At 39.0% G+C, this 22,864-nt stretch overlaps 1 long non-coding RNA gene across 1 annotated transcript; it reads left to right on the top strand.

The window, feature by feature from the left end:
- The first annotated feature begins 9,539 nt into the window (after positions 1-9,539).
- Positions 9,540-13,419, top strand: LOC120443182. The gene is made up of 2 exons (XR_005615218.1): positions 9,540-9,588; positions 13,236-13,419. It is a non-coding gene; the product is annotated as an uncharacterized LOC120443182 (long non-coding RNA).
- The last annotated feature ends 9,445 nt before the right edge of the window (positions 13,420-22,864 follow it).

Raw genomic sequence — 22,864 nt, 5'->3', positions numbered from 1 at the left:
CTCTGTAAGGCCCAGGTGGACAATAGATGATAACAAGTAAGACTGGTTTCTGAGTTTTACAGCTGGGGTGGACAGGGGTAAGCATCAGGCTTTCAAATGAATTAAAAGTCTGTCTTGGTCTTTCGTTAATTAATAGGCTGGTGTGGAAAAATTGCTGCCACACCGCCCCCCTCCGCCTGTGCTTTGCGATTTCTGGTAGTTAGAATGACTCGGGGGTGTGGATTCATTTAAACTAACATAATCATCCTGCTGCAACCAGGTTTCTGTAAGGCAGAGTACATCGATTTGTTGATCAATTAAGTCATGTACTAACAGAGACTTGGAAGAGAGCGACCTAATATTTAATAATCCACAATGTTTTACTCTTTGGTTCAGATGTGGATACTGTATTGTTCTTTTCTTTTGATTTTTTTTATGTTTAAGTTGTTTTTGCTGGTTTTAGTTTGTTTTTTGTCTGTTTGGGAGCTGACACAGTCTCAATGGAGATGGGTTTTTGGGGGGGTAGCAGGAGGAGAGAAGCTGCAGAGAGGCGTGTAAGACTGCAACTCTGCTTCCTGGTCCCAAATCTGGATAGTCATATTTTGGGGGGTTTAATAAATTTGTCCATATTTCTAGAAATGAGAGCTGCTCCATCCAAAGTGGGATGGATGCCGTCTCCTAACAAGACCAGGTTTCCTCCAGAAGCTTTGCCAATTATCTATGAAGCCCACATCATTTCTGGGACAACACTCAGACAGCAATTTAAGGAGAAATGCAGCTAAACAGGTCACTCCTGGTCTGATTGGGGAGGGATTAGAGAAAACTACAGAGTCAACATTGTTTTGGCAAAGTTACACACTGATTCGATATTGATTTCAGTGACCTCCGATTGGCGTAACTGGGTGTCATTACTGCCGGTGTGAATTATGATTTTACTGAATTTACTTTTACCCTTATGTGGTGGCGCGAATGAGGAATAACCGGGGACGGTAACTAAGATGTTGACAACGCCACCTGGGGGAGGGAGTTACAACCCAGGAAAGATATCTCTAGCCAATGTAAGTGTTACACTGGCAACCAAAGCCCACAGACTCGTTATTAACGGCAATCGTGAGGCAGGTGAATTTTACAAATCAAGGTTTATTAAGAACTACTAAAAACATAGAATTATAAAATCAAAAAGGCACCTAAGGTAGCAGGGTTGAGACGGCAAAATAGTTAATTAAAACGACCAGACTCCCTACCAGGATGCTACCCTAAAAACAATCACAACATGATAAAAGAGCAACTAAACAAAATGGTGGAGACCGGCCACTTGAGGAGGCAACCTACAGGGAGGAGTGCCCAAGGGCGCCACCAATATCTCACCCATGTGATTTCACTGCAGACCTCACTCACACTAAACGGTGCAATCTACCTATGCCCGTGTGTACACTTGCATGCATCGGGAGGATTCCACCTCATGTGCCTAGCCCCTCAACAAGCGGCCACACCTCCACTAAAGCAATAAAAGAAAGCGTAAAACGTTAAACAGATTAGTAAAAGATCTACATAAAACAAATACACCCCAAATTACTGTTTTTTATAAAAGCATTATGTAACAAACAAACAAAACAGCATATGACAAGACAGCAGTAGTATAGTGCAAGCCAGCAACAAAAGAGGGAAACAGTTGTCAAAGTCCACCCTACTATGCCACGTTATGATGAACACAAGAGTCCCACTTACCACTCTCTAAAGGGCAATACTAAACTGAGTAACTTTCCTGTAGAGATCTGCAGCGCTTAACTGCCTAATGCCACCTTGGATGGACAAGACTACCAAATGACTCCTTCTGGTAGTGAAGCGCAGCTGTTTCTTATAAGCCTGCTAATTGTCAACTGGGAAGGTGTGGATGTTAGTGGTGCGTTTGTGGACATCATGTAAAATCCTACCCCAGAATCTACTTCACTACACTTAGCCAGCAGTTTTAAATTTCCTTCAATGTCGCCTGCTCTGGCCCCTGGAAGACAATTGACTATGGTTGCCGGTGTCTCTAGCTTCACATGTCTGAGAACAGAATCACCAATTACCAGAGTTTGACCCCCGACGGGTGTGTCGCCGAGTGGGGAAAAACGGTTAGACACATGTATGAATTTGAGGAATGGACCCAAAATGCAGACACAAAGGAACGTGAAAGAAAATTTTAATATTAACAGAAAGCAAGCTGTTTATTAAGGCTGGTAAAATAGGCAGAACCAGCTTCCAGTTTGGATTCGGGAGACAGACACCATCTCTACTTTTAAGATTAGGCTTCAAACTTTCCTTTTTGCTAAAGCATATAGTTAGGGCAGGATCAGGTGACCCTGAATCCTCCCTTAGTTGTGCTGCAGTGGACGTGAGGCTGATGGGGATTCCCATGATGCACTGAGGTTTTTCCTTTCCAGTCACCTTTCTCACTCACTATGTGTTAATAGACCTCTCTGCACTGAATCATGCTTGTTATTAATCCACAGCATGTCTTTATCCTGTCTTCCTTCTCTCACCCCAACCAATCACAGCAGATGGCCCGCCCCTCCCTGAGCCTGGTTCTGCTGGAGGTTTCTTCCTGTTAAAGGGAGTTTTTCCTTCGCACTGTCGCCAAAGTGCTTGCTCATAGGTGGTCATATGATTGTTGGGTTTTTCCTCTGTATCTATTATTGTGCGATCTACTGTACAATATAAAGCGCCTTGAGGCGATTGTTGTTGTGATTTGGTGCTATATAAATAAAATTGAATTTAATTGAATTAAAAGATTACAAAACAAAAGGCAGAAGTGAAGCTAAACAATAACCTAACCTGGGGACAAACCATGAAACCTGACATGGATACAAACATACCTGGAACATGGAAACGTGGCACCAAAGACAACAGATGACCTGACACTGAACAAATGAGGACAGGACTTACAGTGGCTTGCAAAAGTATTCGCCCCTTGAACTTTTCCACATTTTGTCACATTACTGCCACAAACATGAATCAATTTTATTGGAATTCCACGTGAAAGACCAACACAAAGTGGTGTACACGTGAGAAGTGGAACGAAAATCATACATGATTCCAAACATTTTTACAAATAAATAACTGAAAAGGGGCTGTGCCTAATTATTCAGCCCCTGAGTCAATACTTTGTAGAACCACCTTTTGCTGAAATTGGATTCCATTAAAATTGATTCATGTTTGTAGCAGTAATGTGACAAAATGTGGAAAAGCGGGACGAATACTTTTGCAAGCCATTGTAAGTACACAGAGAGACAATGAGGGGATGAGGAACAGCTGGGACAAATCAGACCTAACAAGACAAGGGGAAACAAAACTAGACTCACTGCATATAGGACAAGGACTTTCACAATAAAACAGACATCACAAGGGTAATCTAATAAACAAATGAACTTAGCTAACCTAAAGAACTTATAAATAAACATCGACATCCAAACAAACTAAAACTTAAAATGCTGGGTCAACAGACCCAGGAAAGTGACAGTAAAATCATTTATTATACACATTATACTTATTTTCTTAAATTGCTTATCTATTATCTGTATTTTCACCTGAGGGTCTAAGGGTGCTGCTCTTCTTTTCATGACAAATTAGGACATGTTTATGATAACACACTGACAATATCAGGCCAATTTTGGCATTACTCCATCAGTGAACAGCATGCCCATGCTAACTTAAACTAGACCAGCAAGCTAACCACATGTGTATTAAGTGTTACTTAAGAATAGGAACCAAACAAATTAACGGAACGAAATTAACTGTAACAGCAGTTTGCAAAACACTGTGACACTTCTCAAGTGTTCCTACCTCAAATACAGCGAGTGTTGCTGTGTTTTTGTTGTTAAATGGACGAGGAGAGCCCGTGGCTGGTGAGAGGATGCGGCATTTCGTCAGTGGAACATAGAACGACGTCTGTGATTGGTCAACACGTGAGTAACGCTGCATCTGATTGTTCGAAAGCCTCAACCAAAGATCTGCTGGTCACGGCAAGATACAAACTCGCCGAGAGCTCTGAGTGAACGGCACATCCGGGACCTTCAGCACTCAGCAGAGATTTGTCTTGACGTATGTATTTACCTTTGATATCCATGACTCGACGCACATTTAGCAAGGTAGGTTGTATGTTTAACAAGCTAATTAACGCTAGTTAAACGGAATTAAAACAATACACAATCGATTTGAACAAACTGTGTAATGAATGATGATGAATGCTAAAAAATTACTTAAGATTTATCTTCAACAATAGATATTAGAAGTTAAATTTAACTGTTTTAAATTTCCACGGAGTTAAAGGGACCTGCGACCTTGCACGTGCTCTGCATCTGCAACTGCACAGACAGTCAGTCTAAGCTCTTTTTAAGTGTAGCTAACTGCAACACACACTTTTTTTTTTTCAACACAAGATATGTTTGGGGGATTTAAATGTTAATAATAATGTTTTCGTATTTAGCACAAACCAATAGGTCTGGGTCTCTGGCCCAGCGTTTCTGACGTTATTCTAAGGTTTTTGAGTTTCTTATGTTTAGTGGTGGGTTAGTTGAGTTTGGCTTAACGTTATTAACATTGTTTTAAGGAGTTTATGTTAGGGTTGTATATTACAACGTTTGTATTTTCATGCCATTTTCCTGTTTTATTTTGAAAGAGTCTGTTGTGTTCAGTTCATTAATCTCACTACCCTGTTGTGTCAATAGAATCATTTGTGCCAGCTACTTCCCTGCTCTCCTTCCATCCTGTCTCAACCTCCAACAGGAAAGTAGAAGTCCTCATATGGTAGGACCAGTGATTGTAGTGTGTGTGTTACACTGTCCTCATATTGTTTTAAGCTGTGAAGGACATGAGTGTGTTTCAGTTGCCTTCCTCATGTGGTAGGACCAACAACTCTAGTGTGTCTTACACTGTCCTCATATTGTTTTAAGCTGTGAAGGACATGAGTGTGTTTAAGTAGAAGTCCTCATATGGTAGGACCAGTGATTGTAGTGTGTTTTTACACTGTCCTCATATTGTTTTAAGGTGTGAAGGACATGAGTGTGTTTCAGTTGCCTTCCTCATGTGCTTGGACCAACAACTCTAGTGTGTGTTACACTGTCCTCATATTGTTGGTAGCAGAACTGTACAGTGTTAAGTTTCTATAGAATCTGGTATAAGGAAGTCAGATCCTTCTGTAATAATGTTCACTGATACAAATATGATCTGTAGTTGATCATCTAGTCGGGATTTATACTAGAGAATGTTTCTGACGGTATATTGTTGTCTTTTGTTGCAGACACCAAGTGCTGAGGTCCTGTCTCAGCCTCATACAGACCAATTGGTGAGTGACATACCCACTTCATTCTTCCAACAGGTTACACATCATGTTTTTGTATTTGGTATCAAGTATATGTGTCAGTTGGGCCTAGTGCATAAATGAAATGCACTTTGATTATACTAAAACAATCAGTTTGAGTGAAAGTTTCCCAAAAACAACATTAGCATTAGGAGAAAGTAATTGTCTGTAACATTTGTTAGTCCAAACTTTCCCTTAAAGCATCAGCTTGATCTTTATTCTGACTACATTTGATATTTTTGTCCTTTTACACATGTTTTTGTCCATTTAACCTCCCGCTGATCAGTTTACATGATTTAATTTCTGGGGAAATAGATGGCTTTACATCAGTGTTGGGTTTAGAGCTTTTATTGACAACAGCAGGAGAAGTTAGAAGTCAGGAAACTGAACTTTACATGTGTTCAGTTGTCATGTCCTCATATTGTTTTAAGCTGTGAAGGACATGAGTGTGTTTAAGTAGAAGTCCTCATATGGTAGGACCAGTGATTGTAGTGTGTGTTACACTGTCCTCATATTGTTTTAAGCTGTGAAGGACATGAGTGTGTTTCAGTTGCCTTCCTCATGTGCTTGGACCAACAACTCTAGTGTGTGTTACACTGTCCTCATATTGTTGGTAGCAGAACTGTACAGTGTTAAGTTTCTTTAGAATCTGGTATAAGGAAGTCAGATCCTTCTGTAATAATGTTCACTGATACAAATATGATCTGTAGTTGATCATCTAGTCGGGATTTATACTAGAGAATGTTTCTGACGTTATATTGTTGTCTTTTTGTTGCAGACACCAAGTGCTGAGGTCCTGTCTCAGCCTCATACAGACCAATTGGTGAGTGACATACCCACTTCATTCTTCCAACAGGTTACACATCATGTTTTTGTATTTGGTATCAAGTATATGTGCCAGTTGGGTCTAGTGCATAAATGAAATGCACTTTGATTGTATTAAAACAATCAGTTTGAGGAAAGGTTTCCCAACATCAACATTAGCATTAGGAGAAAGTAATTGTCTGTAACATTTGTTAGTCCAAACTTTCCTTAAAGCATCAGCGTGATCTTTATTCTGACTACATTTGATATTTTTGTCCTTTTACACATGTTTTTGTCCATTTAACCTCCCGCTGATCAGTTTACATGATTTAATTTCTGGGGAAATAGATGGCTTTACATCAGTGTTGGGTCTAGAGCTTTTATTGACAACAGCAGGAGAAGTTAGAAGTCAGGAACATGAACTCTACATGTGTTCAGTCGTCATGTCCTCATATTGTTTTAAGCTGTGAAGGACATGAGTGTGTTTAAGAAGAAGTCCTCATATGGTAGGACCAGTGATTGTAGTGTGTGTGTTACACTGTCCTCATATTGTTTTAAGCTGTGAAGGACATGAGTGTGTTTAAGTAGAAGTCCTCATATGGTAGGACCAGTGATTGTAGTGTGTGTGTTACACTGTCCTCATATTGTTTTAAGCTGTGAAGGAGATGAGTGTGTTTCAGTTGCCTTCCTCATGTGCTTGGACCAACAACTCTAGTGTGTGTTACACTGTCCTCATATTGTTGGTAGCAGAACTGTACAGTGTTAAGTTTCTTTAGAATCTGGTATAAGGAAGTCAGATCCTTCTGTAATAATGTTCACTGATACAAATATGATCTGTAGTTGATCATCTAGTCGGGATTTATACTAGAGAATGTTTCTGACGTTATATTGTTGTCTTTTGTTGCAGACACCAAGTGCTGAGGTCCTGTCTCAGCCTCAAACAGACCAATTGGTGAGTGACATACCCACTTCATTCTTCCAACAGGTTACACATCATGTTTTTGTATTTGGTATCAAGTATATGTGCCAGTTGGGTCTAGTGCATAAATGAAATGCACTTTGATTATATTAAAACAATCAGTTTGAGGAAAGGTTTCCCAAAATCAACATTAGCATTAGGAGAAAGTAATTGTCTGTAACATTTGTTAGTCCAAACTTTCCCTTAAAGCATCAGCGTGATCTTTATTCTGACTACATTTGATATTTTTGTCCTTTTACACATGTTTTTGTCCATTTAACCTCCCGCTGATCAGTTTACATGATTTAATTTCTGGGGAAATAGATGGCTTTACATCAGTGTTGGGTCTAGAGCTTTTATTGACAACAGCAGGAGAAGTTAGAAGTCAGGAACATGAACTCTACATGTGTTCAGTCGTCATGTCCTCATATTGTTTTAAGCTGTGAAGGACATGAGTGTGTTTAAGTAGAAGTCCTCATATGGTAGGACCAGTGATTGTAGTGTGTGTGTTACACTGTCCTCATATTGTTTTAAGCTGTGAAGGACATGAGTGTGTTTCAGTTGCCTTCCTCATGTGCTTGGACCAACAACTCTAGTGTGTGTTACACTGTCCTCATATTGTTGGTAGCAGAACTGTACAGTGTTAAGTTTCTTTAGAATCTGGTATAAGGAAGTCAGATCCTTCTGTAATAATGTTCACTGATACAAATATGATCTGTAGTTGATCATCTAGTCGGGATTTATACTAGAGAATGTTTCTGACGTTATTGTTGTTGTCTTTTGTTGCAGACACCAAGTGCTGAGGTCCTGTCTCAGCCTCATACAGACCAATTGGTGAGTGACATACCCACTTCATTCTTCCAACAGGTTACACATCATGTTTTTGTATTTGGTATCAAGTATATGTGCCAGTTGGGCCTAGTGCATAAATGAAATGCACTTTGATTATACTAAAACAATCAGTTTGAGTGAAAGTTTCCCAAAACAACATTAGCATTAGGAGAAAGTAATTGTCTGTAACATTTGTTAGTCCAAACTTTCCTTAAAGCATCAGCTTGATCTTTATTCTGACTACATTTGATATTTTTGTCTTTTACACATGTTTTTGTCCATTTAACCTCCCGCTGATCAGTTTACATGATTTAATTTCTGGGGAAATAGATGGCTTTACATCAGTGTTGGGTCTAGAGCTTTTATTGACAACAGCAGGAGAAGTTAGAAGTCAGGAACATGAACTCTACATGTGTTCAGTCGTCATGTCCTCATATTGTTTTAAGCTGTGAAGGACATGAGTGTGTTTAAGTAGAAGTCCTCATATGGTAGGACCAGTGATTGTAGTGTGTGTGTTACACTGTCCTCATATTGTTTTAAGCTGTGAAGGAGATGAGTGTGTTTCAGTTGCCTTCCTCATGTGCTTGGACCAACAACTCTAGTGTGTGTTACACTGTCCTCATATTGTTGGTAGCAGAACTGTACAGTGTTAAGTTTCTTTAGAATCTGGTATAAGGAAGTCAGATCCTTCTGTAATAATGTTCACTGATACAAATATGATCTGTAGTTGATCATCTAGTCGGGATTTATACTAGAGAATGTTTCTGACGTTATATTGTTGTCTTTTGTTGCAGACACCAAGTGCTGAGGTCCTGTCTCAGCCTCATACAGACCAATTGGTGAGTGACATACCCACTTCATTCTTCCAACAGGTTACACATCATGTTTTTGTGTTTGGTATCAAGTATATGTGTCAGTTGGGCCTAGTGCATAAATGAAATGCACTTTGATTATACTAAAACAATCAGTTTGAGTGAAAGTTTCCCAAAAACAACATTAGCATTAGGAGAAAGTAATTGTCTGTAACATTTGTTAGTCCAAACTTTCCCTTAAAGCATCAGCTTGATCTTTATTCTGACTACATTTGATATTTTGTCCTTTTACACATGTTTTTGTCCATTTAACCTCCCGCTGATCAGTTTACATGATTTAATTTCTGGGGAAATAGATGGCTTTACATCAGTGTTGGGTTTAGAGCTTTTATTGACAACAGCAGGAGAAGTTAGAAGTCAGGAAACTGAACTTTACATGTGTTCAGTTGTCATGTCCTCATATTGTTTTAAGCTGTGAAGGACATGAGTGTGTTTAAGTAGAAGTCCTCATATGGTAGGACCAGTGATTGTAGTGTGTGTTACACTGTCCTCATATTGTTTTAAGCTGTGAAGGACATGAGTGTGTTTCAGTTGCCTTCCTCATGTGCTTGGACCAACAACTCTAGTGTGTGTTACACTGTCCTCATATTGTTGGTAGCAGAACTGTACAGTGTTAAGTTTCTTTAGAATCTGGTATAAGGAAGTCAGATCCTTCTGTAATAATGTTCACTGATACAAATATGATCTGTAGTTGATCATCTAGTCGGGATTTATACTAGAGAATGTTTCTGACGTTATATTGTTGTCTTTTGTTGCAGACACCAAGTGCTGAGGTCCTGTCTCAGCCTCATACAGACCAATTGGTGAGTGACATACCCACTTCATTCTTCCAACAGGTTACACATCATGTTTTTGTATTTGGTATCAAGTATATGTGCCAGTTGGGCCTAGTGCATAAATGAAATGCACTTTGATTATACTAAAACAATCAGTTTGAGTGAAAGTTTCCCAAAAACAACATTAGCATTAGGAGAAAGTAATTGTCTGTAACATTTGTTAGTCCAAACTTTCCTTAAAGCATCAGCTTGATCTTTATTCTGACTACATTTGATATTTTTGTCTTTTACACATGTTTTTGTCCATTTAACCTCCCGCTGATCAGTTTACATGATTTAATTTCTGGGGAAATAGATGGCTTTACATCAGTGTTGGGTTTAGAGCTTTTATTGACAACAGCAGGAGAAGTTAGAAGTCAGGAACATGAACTCTACATGTGTTCAGTCGTCATGTCCTCATATTGTTTTAAGCTGTGAAGGACATGAGTGTGTTTAAGAAGAAGTCCTCATATGGTAGGACCAGTGATTGTAGTGTGTGTGTTACACTGTCCTCATATTGTTTTAAGCTGTGAAGGACATGAGTGTGTTTAAGTAGAAGTCCTCATATGGTAGGACCAGTGATTGTAGTGTGTGTGTTACACTGTCCTCATATTGTTTTAAGCTGTGAAGGAGATGAGTGTGTTTCAGTTGCCTTCCTCATGTGCTTGGACCAACAACTCTAGTGTGTGTTACACTGTCCTCATATTGTTGGTAGCAGAACTGTACAGTGTTAAGTTTCTTTAGAATCTGGTATAAGGAAGTCAGATCCTTCTGTAATAATGTTCACTGATACAAATATGATCTGTAGTTGATCATCTAGTCGGGATTTATACTAGAGAATGTTTCTGACGTTATATTGTTGTCTTTTGTTGCAGACACCAAGTGCTGAGGTCCTGTCTCAGCCTCAAACAGACCAATTGGTGAGTGACATACCCACTTCATTCTTCCAACAGGTTACACATCATGTTTTTGTATTTGGTATCAAGTATATGTGCCAGTTGGGTCTAGTGCATAAATGAAATGCACTTTGATTATATTAAAACAATCAGTTTGAGGAAAGGTTTCCCAAAATCAACATTAGCATTAGGAGAAAGTAATTGTCTGTAACATTTGTTAGTCCAAACTTTCCCTTAAAGCATCAGCGTGATCTTTATTCTGACTACATTTGATATTTTTGTCCTTTTACACATGTTTTGTCCATTTAACCTCCCGCTGATCAGTTTACATGATTTAATTTCTGGGGAAATAGATGGCTTTACATCAGTGTTGGGTCTAGAGCTTTTATTGACAACAGCAGGAGAAGTTAGAAGTCAGGAACATGAACTCTACATGTGTTCAGTCGTCATGTCCTCATATTGTTTTAAGCTGTGAAGGACATGAGTGTGTTTAAGTAGAAGTCCTCATATGGTAGGACCAGTGATTGTAGTGTGTGTGTTACACTGTCCTCATATTGTTTTAAGCTGTGAAGGACATGAGTGTGTTTCAGTTGCCTTCCTCATGTGCTTGGACCAACAACTCTAGTGTGTGTTACACTGTCCTCATATTGTTGGTAGCAGAACTGTACAGTGTTAAGTTTCTTTAGAATCTGGTATAAGGAAGTCAGATCCTTCTGTAATAATGTTCACTGATACAAATATGATCTGTAGTTGATCATCTAGTCGGGATTTATACTAGAGAATGTTTCTGACGTTATATTGTTGTCTTTTGTTGCAGACACCAAGTGCTGAGGTCCTGTCTCAGCCTCATACAGACCAATTGGTGAGTGACATACCCACTTCATTCTTCCAACAGGTTACACATCATGTTTTTGTATTTGGTATCAAGTATATGTGCCAGTTGGGCCTAGTGCATAAATGAAATGCACTTTGATTATATTAAAACAATCAGTTTGAGGAAAGGTTTCCCAAAATCAACATTAGCATTAGGAGAAAGTAATTGTCTGTAACATTTGTTAGTCCAAACTTTCCCTTAAAGCATCAGCTTGATCTTTATTCTGACTACATTTGATATTTTTGTCCTTTTACACATGTTTTTGTCCATTTAACCTCCCGCTGATCAGTTTACATGATTTAATTTCTGGGGAAATAGATGGCTTTACATCAGTGTTGGGTTTAGAGCTTTTATTGACAACAGCAGGAGAAGTTAGAAGTCAGGAACATGAACTCTACATGTGTTCAGTCGTCATGTCCTCATATTGTTTTAAGCTGTGAAGGACATGAGTGTGTTTAAGAAGAAGTCCTCATATGGTAGGACCAGTGATTGTAGTGTGTGTTACACTGTCCTCATATTGTTTTAAGCTGTGAAGGACATGAGTGTGTTTAAAGAAGAAGTCCTCATATGGTAGGACCAGTGGTTGTAGTGTGTGTTACACTGTCCTCATATTGTTTTAAGCTGTGAATGACATGAATGTGTTTTGTAGCCTTTCTCAATTGGTAGAACCAACAACTCTAGTTTGTGTTACATTGCTCCTTTAAAGTGCTCCAGTAGAAAGCAAGGTTTAAGAACATTTTGTATTCACATTATAAACTATAAACTAGAATATTTTCTATCTTCTACCTCAGTTTTCACTAGTGTCTTTGACTCTATTGGTCCCTGTATTGTGGAAATGATAAATATTTCTCTTCATACTGGCTCAGTTTCCAGCTTCTTTAAAAAGCTGTTGTTGAGCCAATATTAAAGAAACTTTACCCAGATCCATGCCTCCCTAACGATTACAGGCCAATATCCAAATTGTCTTTTGTACCAAAGATTTTGGAACAAACTGGAGGACAACAACTTAACTATTTCCTGGAGAAAAATGCTGCTATGGACGTTTTCCAGTCTGGTTTTCGTAAATTGCACTCTACAGAAGCGGCTTTGCTTTAAGTGTTTAGTGACATCTTGATGGCAGCAGACTCTGGAGAGTACACAGATCTGGTCCTGTTGGGTCTGCTTTTGATACTGTAGGTCACAGCATCATGATAACCAGACTCAAGAACCTGTTTGGGATTACTGGTATTGTTTCAAATTGTTCATGTCATATTTGTCTGGGAGATCTTTTACTGTTCGTATGAACCAAGTGATGATCAACAGTTTTGCCTTTGTGAGGTACCTCAGGGATCTGTCCTGTGTCCAATTCTCGTTTTGCTTTACATATTCCCCCCTAGGCCAAAAATATTAGGCGCTACAATAATATCTCCTACTATCTCTATGCTGATGACATTCAGTTATACTGTTCTTTAAAGTCTCTTAGTTTCATAAATTGTCTAGTTTAAGTAATTGCCTGACAGAAATTATGCAATTGTTAAATGACAGCTTCCTCCAGCTAAACTCTGATAAAACAGAAACTCCTTTAAAACTCCTTTAAAGCATCAGCTTGATCTTTATTCCTACTAAATTTGATATTTTTGTGTTTTTGTGTTACATTGTCCTCACATTGTTTTAAGCTGTGAAGGACATGAATGTGTTTTTGTAGCCTTTCTCAATTGGTAGAACCAACAACTCTAGTTTGTGTTACATTGCTCCTTTAAAGTGCTCCAGTAGAAAGCAAGGTTTAAGAACATTTTGTATTCACATTATAAACTATAAACTAGAATATTTTCTATCTTTTCTTGCATTCACATTAAGATATTTTCTTTTGTTTCCATTTATGACAGCTGGGAAGGTGAGAAGCAAGTGGACAAATGATGAAGTAAAGGTTGCTGCAAAGTACCAGGTAAAAGGAATGTGACTGCTGCTTCCAAGCAGAGCCGGCAGCTCTGAAAGGCAGAGACTGGGTTGCCATAAAGTACTACATCCACAACAGGATCATAGCATTAAAAGAAAGATGCAAGGAAAAAAGAAACAACCAAAAGAGATACTTTGTTGCTTCCACAGTTATGTCAGTATTGTAGTTTTCTGTATTGCATTGTTCTTACTCATAAATCTGTGGTTTATGCTGGGTGCTTTTTGCAATTAAATGATAAGAAAGGCAGATAATGTTCCACGTTTTTATTCACATGAACATTCACTACAAAATGAATTAATGCATTACAATAATAAGACGACTTAAAAAGTAGACTGACCACATTTGACCTATGTCTTTTTTTAAGTCTCTACACAGCTCATATTTACTGTTTTATTAACACATAAATGTCTGATATTTCTGTCAGAAGTTACCCGACTGGTGAGCATCCATGCCTATTATATTGTAATCTCAAAAGGAGCCAAGCTAAAAATACAGAACCTACCCTTACCTGGTCCTTATAAGTCATGTATACTTGAAAATTATGTGTTTCCATGGGCTTCACAATTCACCTAAACATGAAATATCAGTGTGTGACCTTATGGTACTCATAACTCACATAAACCTGACAGTGTCCTCACAAGTAGCATTAAATTCAGGTTTGACCAAAATTTCACCCTAGCCAAAATCTCAACAGATGGGCGTGTTCCTGGAAGCATGGGTCAAACTTTGTGTGATTCCCATGCCTCTAGGACCTTCAGAAAGGCACGTTCCCATTTGTCACATTTTTGTCATAGGTCCTGATATTTCACGAAAATGTGTGTGTGTGTGTGTGTGTGTGTGTGTGTGTGTGTGTGTGTGTGTGTGTGTGTGTGTGTGTGTGTACCAATCCATTTACTATTAAGTATCAACTGAGTAATCCTGATAATTCCTTAACCTAATTTTAACCAAGTAAAAATTTAATCCTTAAACACTCTTTGAAGGAGTGACACAAAGTAAGAACCTGCTAAAATGTCAACCAATATTAATTTGGATGTATCACTTTAATCATTTTACCTGAGAACTGAAAGTGCTTGACACTACACCCAACATTCATACCCTGTTTACCTGCTAAGTCACAGCTGCTGCGTCCTCACTCAGGAGGTCTATCGGGGGTAAATACTCTGACGCAGACACAGACAGCTGCAGACAGAAGGAGTAATCATTCCTGCTTTGTTTTATTCAAGACATGTGCACAGAGCATCATGCCCACCATGTGATTTTTTTAAACATGGAAACAAGTAGACCCTTGTGCACTCACAGGCAGCGATACTCTAACACCTATCCAAAAATCCAACTGGTCCTCACAAAGATAGGTGCATGGGCTAACACACACTTTGAGGGGGAAGAGTGAATGTGGAGGATTGCTCTCATTTGTCAAAGACCTATTTTTGTTCCCATCATTTTTACAGTTTTAGGACTATCCAAATGCCAAAATCCAGATGGGAGAAGGGCTGAGTTGATCAAAATGTAAAAACTCTCATCTGAGTCACCTTGAGTTATTACTCTGTGCTCACAGATTTAAGCTTTACAAGCACTAGCAAATCATTTTGTGGATCTTTGTGGCCCGTGGCAACCATTCAGCATAAGCTACCCTACAAGGAAGACTGCTGGTCACTACTTAAAGCGATAAAAGTCATCCAACTGTTCGGCATTGTTTTTGCAGAAATAGATCATCAGAGATTCATAAATGAAAGATAATGGCACAAAGATAGCATTCTTTATCTTACTCAGCTCAGTGAGCTGCATGCAGCATGGCTCCTGCTTAGTGGTGTTGTCAGTCTCATTAGAACACACATGCTTTCCAAGTGCTTGGAAAACACATATCTTTGCTACGGATGGGGACTTGACACATAAATAGGAGTGCTTTGAAAAATAGAGGCAGACAGAGTAAGAGACAGAAGGCATAAGCGCAACGATCCATACAATCTTTCTGAAATCCCATGATGTTAATAAAGCACTTACAGGTATTTAGTTGAGCCGAGAGCACAGAATATCCTCCACATACTCTCATTTACACACACACAACATAATCCATGCTGTTGGCACTGGAGTCTTGGAGCAGTTGCCGTGCTGCACACACTGAAACATCATCTGGCTACTGAGAAAAGCCTGTCAGCTATCACACATTTGGACAGACGTGTACAATCCTGAACTTGCACATCCACATACAAGTACAGTCACACACTCTCGAAATGTCACAAGCACCCACATCACGCAATAAATTATGAAGTAAGCTGCGCAGATTGAATGTAGGTGATCTTCTCTTCTCTCTTAGAAAGGAACACTTGAGCTGCACAGCAATGAATACGACCTCATGAATTCTTCACTAAAACTCTATCAATAAACAAACAGAACAATAAATAAACCACTAAGTTTAGTTGCAGCAAGACAACAGACTGGCAGGAAGGCAGGCAAAGAAAGGCACGGAGTGTCCCATTTGTCTGTTAGCTTTTTGTGTCTGCTTGAGATATTCTGCACAACAATGCACGCAGTAATAAACTTGAGACATTGTTGATTATAGATGGGGTGCAGGGATTTAGAGAGTGATTTACAGGAGAAAACATCCGGGAAGGCAAGCTGGAAGGAGACAAAGGCAGTCTGGAGGACAGTGGATGCCTGTATGCTAAATCATATGGAGAAATGTGCAGCACCAATAGGATTTTCTCAGAGGAGTCCAAGGTAGTGGGATTTGGGCAACAGGATTAGCTGCTGTGTAATAATGTGGATGTGATGGGGGCAGCATGCTCAGAAGATTCAGCCCATGTGGTGTGTGTGTGTGTGTGTGTGTGTGTGTGTGTGTGTGTGTGTGTGTGTGTGTGTGTGGAGCGAGGGGTTGAAGAGAGCAGTCAAAGGGATTAGGATGGTCCTGAGAATGAAATGTTCTTCTCCGTCTTCCTTTCCCAGTTGACAGATTTGATGTATCCATCCCAATTTTAGGGCGTAATGTAACAAGAATGAGGCCGGCTTGGTTTGCTGGTTTGGGGCCGTTCTCATCTCTCTCTCTCTCTCTCTCTCTCTCTCTCTCTCTCATACAGCCTACACATGCACACTGACACAAACAAGACCAGCCCAAACACAGGACTAAGCCTCCCAGTACAACAAGTATTAATTTTAGAGTGAAAATAAAAATAATCGCCAGTGTTTTCTGATTGCCCACATCACAACAGGTAAAAACTCTGAAGTGAACACAAGAAACAGTTATCACACATTAAAAATAAGAAATGATAAAATACTTTTCAGATGCAGTTGTCAAGAAAAACATTTCCAAACAATTCCTACTCTGATCCCTGAGAGCAGATTTTTCTAATTTGGGCATTTTTTGAACAGCTGGAAAAAAAAACATCATCACATTTATGAATTCTGTTACTGGGAGTAACCACCATGGAAATTCACACTCGGGAGGCAGACAGAGTAAACAAAGAGCTCACCTTTATTGGTGTGCAATCAAAAGAAACAAAGTCCGTGAACAAAGTAACCTACATGGAGGAGAAATTCTGGGAAACACACCAAGAGGTTATACAGACACTGTAACAAAGGACAAAGGCAATACGGCTGTATTTATACACACAGACACACAAAAGGGAATAGGAAACACTTGGGTAACAAGCCACAGATGAAAACAATCAAAACAACAAGACAGAATCAAAACTCAAAGGGCACAGATACAGACAAAAGGGGGGGGGATGACACAGATATTCAGATGATATCTGTGTCATGAGGGTTATTGTAAAAATTATTTTTTTCCAACATAAACAAGAAAACTTTGGCCTCAGTCACATAGGCCTAGACCCCCTGACAACCTCTAGGCGCTAGGAAGTTGGTGAGTGGTTTTTGGTACTAGTTGCCGTCTGTCTTTAGTTGAAATCTAAAATAATCCTTGTGATTGCTTTGGTTGTTTACAGATTGCCACGATTGTCGGGTATTTGCATGACAGACGTCATCTTCTGTGCCAACACTCTGAGCTGTAATGAAAGTTGCATCTTTTGACTTTGAAGGCAATGGTCGCCGTTCCTGGTTTGCATTGATCTTTTATAGCTTCACCACATTTCTGTTTGCAGACCTTTGGTAGTTGGCATCGTCAGTGAAAATTACTGGCGACTGTGGCAACCTACACGAGACCAAGACAAGTGCAACTAGGTTTTCACTGCACTACCAGGTATTTCACACTAGTGACTGCCAGCAACCACTTGCCAAACACTTGCCGAGCAGTTGGGGAATGTAGACTTTTCCTTTGCAAAGTCCTTCTCTGTGAGGTTGAAAGAGTGGCAAAAAAAAGAAAAAGAAAAAATCTTTGGACTTTTCTCAGTAGGAACCTAATATTTTTTTTTAAAAAAACTTCCTCAGTCAATCCTATCTGAATCCATTATCACCATAGCTGTTATTGTTCCTGCTGGGGTTTTTTTCAGTGTTCCTACTCAAAACTGTTGACATCTGATAAATGTTTAGCCAGCCTGAGGACTGCTTTGTTAGAAAACAAATAAAATAGAAAGACATGAGATTATTGACATTCTGTAAACCACTCACCAGGGCTATATTATCTGCTGACACATAGTAAAGCTAAATATCTGAAGTACTGGCTTGTGGGGAGGCATTTTAACTAAGAAGACATGAAAAACACGTTTCAATCATGCTGATCTGGAAACCAAATCAGTGGAGTATTCGTTAAAGATGTCCTGTTTTCCACCACAGTAGGAGTAATGTCCGGACCAATGTCTAAATCCCAATTAAACAGAAAAATAACCTAAAAACTGTGGAAGAAATGCACCACTGACACACTTTTCCTTGTCAGCTATAAGTGCACTTAAATGCAATTAAAGAATGATCTTTTTTCTGCTAAGTGTGCCTTTTAAAACAGAGACATTCAAAAAATGACAATTTAAATGTATTGATTATATAACTAAATACATCGTGTCATTTTTAGACTGGCATGCCCGTTGCACAAATCATCAAGAGAAAAAGCAGAAACATTTACCAAGTGAAAATGCAGGAGCTTCCTTATTTTGTCAGTGTAACAGATGCTGATAGCATTATCTGCTGTGAAGCATGTATTGTCCACAGTTTCTGTCCAGATCAGACAACAATCACCATCAGAAAACACAAACTATGAGTCAAGGTCAGACTGAAATTTGCTGAGACTAATCAAGTGGTTGTGACATGTCTACCTCTTGACCTTTGCATGTTATTACATTCCTCTCTGCAATCCCATATCTTTTTCTCAACTGAAAACCAACTAATAGAAAGAACTTCAGAGGAATCATATCCTAAAATATCATCCGACTTTCTGCCTATCTTTTCATATTTCTGTTTACTATTGCTGTGCTTTGAAGCACATATATTAAAATAAGTAGATGGAAGTGATATTGCTGTATTTTCACCTCAAGATACCTGCAGATAAACAAATACAGGCACAGGGAAAATGAATCTAGATGAATGGAAGAAATAAAAGAAAGTCAGTTTGCATTATTGTGGTCTACACAATACTAACATGGTTGTCCCTGCATCCACTCTGCCTTTGTTCTTGCCTGTGCTTCACTTAATATCACTGCTAGAAAAAAAACACTAACAAAAAAAAAAAACAAAGGGCTTTGTTTTTCAGTTTGGCAGCTCGGTATTGCAGCCCTTCATACTACAGATCTAGACTGACAGGTAAGGATGTGAATTGTCCCCCTTTGTCGCTTACAGTACTCTGACCTCTGATGTGTCATCTCATAGCGTTCTGCTGTCTCAGTCTCTCTCTCTCAAATATTTGTATCCTATCATCAACATAAGTGCATTTTTAAAATTGCGTCTCAAAACCTCTATTTTTGTTTTTTTGGGGCAGTACACTGCAAAAGTCTTGACCCAACCCTCATTTATATTTATTTTGTTTCCAAGGAGCCAGACCAGACTTAATTGTAATTTTTTAAAGTGGTCTTGAGCAATAGTTCTCCAAACCACTTCTTCATTCATTCATCATTCACGTTCATTTTCAGTCCAGTCCTTAAAGAAATATTAGGGGACTGGATAAGTGGAGGACAAAAGATCAACAGTACCTAAAAGTATTGTCTTTAAGAAATAGGAAAAATTCAGCAAAGACCTGACGCAGGACCTGAGAGTTGCATCTGGGCCTTCAGTTGACCCATGTCCTGTTCGCTAAAGCTCAATCAAAAAAGGATCAATCGTGAAGCCCGGAGAACCATCCCTGAAGACTACTTAAAGAAATGATGAGAAAGCTTGCATAAGAAGGTTCAGGTTGCGTTAAAGAACAAAGGTGGTCATGCCAAATATCGACTTTCGAGCTCATTAGAAATGTACAAACTTTGTTTTTGCCTTATATAAAATATTTCATTGTATGTTTGCAGGTTTCAATAAAGTGCTGAACCTGCTTCTGATTTTTCTTGCAAAATATAAAAAAATGAGGAGTGCTTGAGTTTTTTGGCACAGTATTGCGGGAAAATGAGTCCATTAGACTACATATTTTACTGTCCAGTTGTGATTGCTTGTGATTCAGAAGTTGTCCAAATGAGAGATATTTATTAAAAATTATTTCTAGGCTTTTCTTTTTCTTTCACTAATGCCCTACCCATGTTAGAATCCAAAATACACCCTCATTTCTCTCAGTACAATCCCTCTAGCCCCAAACCCAAAGGTATTCAATTATATTCATAAACAGCAGGGGAATGTAAAATACCTGAGAGCCTTGCATCCAAACATATTTTCCTTTGTTTCCTTAATGCATGAACTTACAGAGGCAATCGATAATCAAAATCATTGCTATTCTGCTTCCAGTCAATTAAGTGAAAAATATACCCTTCTTTTCATGTCTAGAATGTTCAATACAAGCTGTAAACAGAGCTATTTATCTTGTTTATGTTTATGTATGTTTTTATTTAGTTTGGTCCTTATCAACTCTTAGAATGGTAAAGCTTAGAAAAGGCATCATATGTATGTATGATTTGTACTTTTTTCCTTGTGTTGCCAGGGATTAAAGCGTAACCACCAGATATTCTGTCTTGATTCCTTTTATCCTTTGTGATTTTGTTGGTTTATTAAAGTCCTGAAATATTTCATTCCTCATAATTTAAGAGTTAACAGTAAAGTAAAAGATTCATCGTGACAACATCTAATCAGACTTGGCAGGTTCTACTGGAAGAGAAGCAATCACTTGACTGAAAATTTAATTTCCTATCCATAACTTCAGGAAACTCTGTGTTGAATTGGCTGGATTGGTTTGTAACACACCATGTTCACTGAACTAGGGAGCAGAACTTCCCCATCAGGTCCAAATGCAAGACCAGCTACAGCTACAAAATACCCCGAAGGATGTAACAGTCAGTCATCCCTCTGTCCTACTTTCCCTGTTTTCATATTCCTCCTCCTTCTCCTCCTCCTCTCACATCTTCCCACTCTCTAACTCCATCCCTCCATTTCACTCCTCCAATGCAAGAAAATAGCATCACTGGTCTGATTGCTCTAAAGTGGCATCAATAAAAATAAAAACACCACTTTGTGGACGTATCTGGGAAAATTCACCAGAACGCTGAAGGTTGTTCTGGCTGGCTTGGATCATTGGATATTAAATTACAGTTGCCCTTCATGGGAGAAAATTTGGGTAGCAATTCTCTAGTTCTCACTTCATATGTGCAGTAGCTAAATATTAGAAATAAAATAAATTATAAACATGCACAAAGGGTAACTAAAGAGTAGATGCATGAGAGTCATTCCAATATTGATAAATCTCAAACTGAACAAGCTGCAAAAAGCACACAAGTTCATTTCTCATCTATGTTCCTTTCTTTTCTGTGTCCAAAGAAAAAGTGCCGAACAACCAAGAAAGGAAGTCAGTATAGAGGCCTGCAGTGTACTAAACTGGTAACTACACATGTAGTATTTAAAACCGCAACTAATGCAATTCATTCATACACAGTTTTTTGGGGTTTTTTTTTTTTACAAATGTTAAAGCTTCTTTTAAGATGTGCACACATCACTGTAATTCTCTGCCCTGATGTTTTTTTAAAGACACATAGGCTACACAACAAAGCCTATTTCAGTCTGCAAAATAGTCAGGAAATTGTATTTATTTATTCGTGTTTTTTCAAACAAATCGTAATACTTCCAAATCCAAAGATCAATAAAGTCTGCATATTGAGGCAAGATTTTGAGTCAGAGGCAGAAGTCATTCATTTAATAGACCTGACTTTAAATCGCAGCAGCAATCTTATAATACCAATAATAGCAAGCTTTGGCTGTCATTCTGTGTTTACCCTCTTTTTCACTTGATGTTTGGTTAGGTTGATTAGATTTTGGCACCAAAACTGTCTGGTTAGATTAAGAACTAGATCATCTTCTGAGTAAAAATATAACTTCTACCAATCACTTTGTTAGGTGCAGCTTGCTGGTATGGTGTTGGCCCCACTTTTGTCTTCAAACTGCTTCATGGCAAAGATTCAACAAGGTGTTGGAAACATTCCTCAGAGATTTTGGTCCATATTGACATGATAGCATCAAAGTAGCTGCAGATTCTAAATTGATACTGAGGGGCTCAAAGTGTGCCAAGAAAATATCCCCCACACAATTGCACCACCGGCAGCCTGAACCATTAATGCAAGGCTGGATGGATCCATGCTTTCATGCTGTTTCTTGCCAAATTTTGATCATTGCAGCAGAAATCAATACTCAACAGACCAGGCAATGTTTTTTAGATTTTTTGTTGCCCAATTTTGGGGAGCCAGTGAGGGCTGTGGCCTCAGTTTCCAGTTTTTAGCTGACAGGAGTGGCACCGCATGAGGTCTTCTGCTGCCTAAGCCCATCTGCTTCAAGGTTCGACATGCTGTTTGTTGTAACGAGGGGTTATTTGATACTCTTACTGTTGCTTTCCTCTCAGCTTGGAGCCTGGCCATTCTCCTCTGACCTTTGGCACCAATAAAGCATTTTTTTCCCAGTGAACTGCCCCTTAGTGGATATTTTCTCTGGTTCTCTGGATGGTTGTGTGGGAAAAATCCCAGCAGATCAGCAGTTTCCGAAATGCTCAGACCAGCCACCCTGACACCAACAAACATCTCATGTTCAAAGTCACGTAAATCACCTTTCTTCCCCATTCTGATGCTCGGTTTGAACTTCAGCGGGCCATCTTGGCCATATCTACACGCCTAGGACTATAATATGTGTACAACTATCTTCCCACAACTTGTATATGGAACAAAAATGTAACCCTTCCATTCCAGAAAAGCATAACCAGCAAAAATCATGTCTGGTTTATGAATGTATTTGTAGGACGCAGGATTCAAGATTTTAATGGTGAATAAAGTAATTATTTTCCAATTATGCTTTAACTGTGCTGGGACTAGGCGATAGTCAGTATAGCAGAAATACATAGAAAGACATACAAAACTACAGAGATGCAGACAGACAGACACAGAGAAAGACAGAATGGCAGACCAATAGAGGCAAGGTCAGCAGGTGCAGAAGACAGGAAGAAACACAGAGAGTAAAGGACATTGACAGACATATAAGACAGAGAAAGACGAAAGGCAGGAAGAG

This window comes from Oreochromis aureus, linkage group 12, assembly GCF_013358895.1.
Source record: "Oreochromis aureus strain Israel breed Guangdong linkage group 12, ZZ_aureus, whole genome shotgun sequence".
Classification (NCBI taxonomy): domain Eukaryota; kingdom Metazoa; phylum Chordata; class Actinopteri; order Cichliformes; family Cichlidae; genus Oreochromis; species Oreochromis aureus.
The sequence above is the reverse complement of the archived record's forward strand: the minus strand, read 5'-3'. Positions and strand labels throughout refer to the sequence as shown.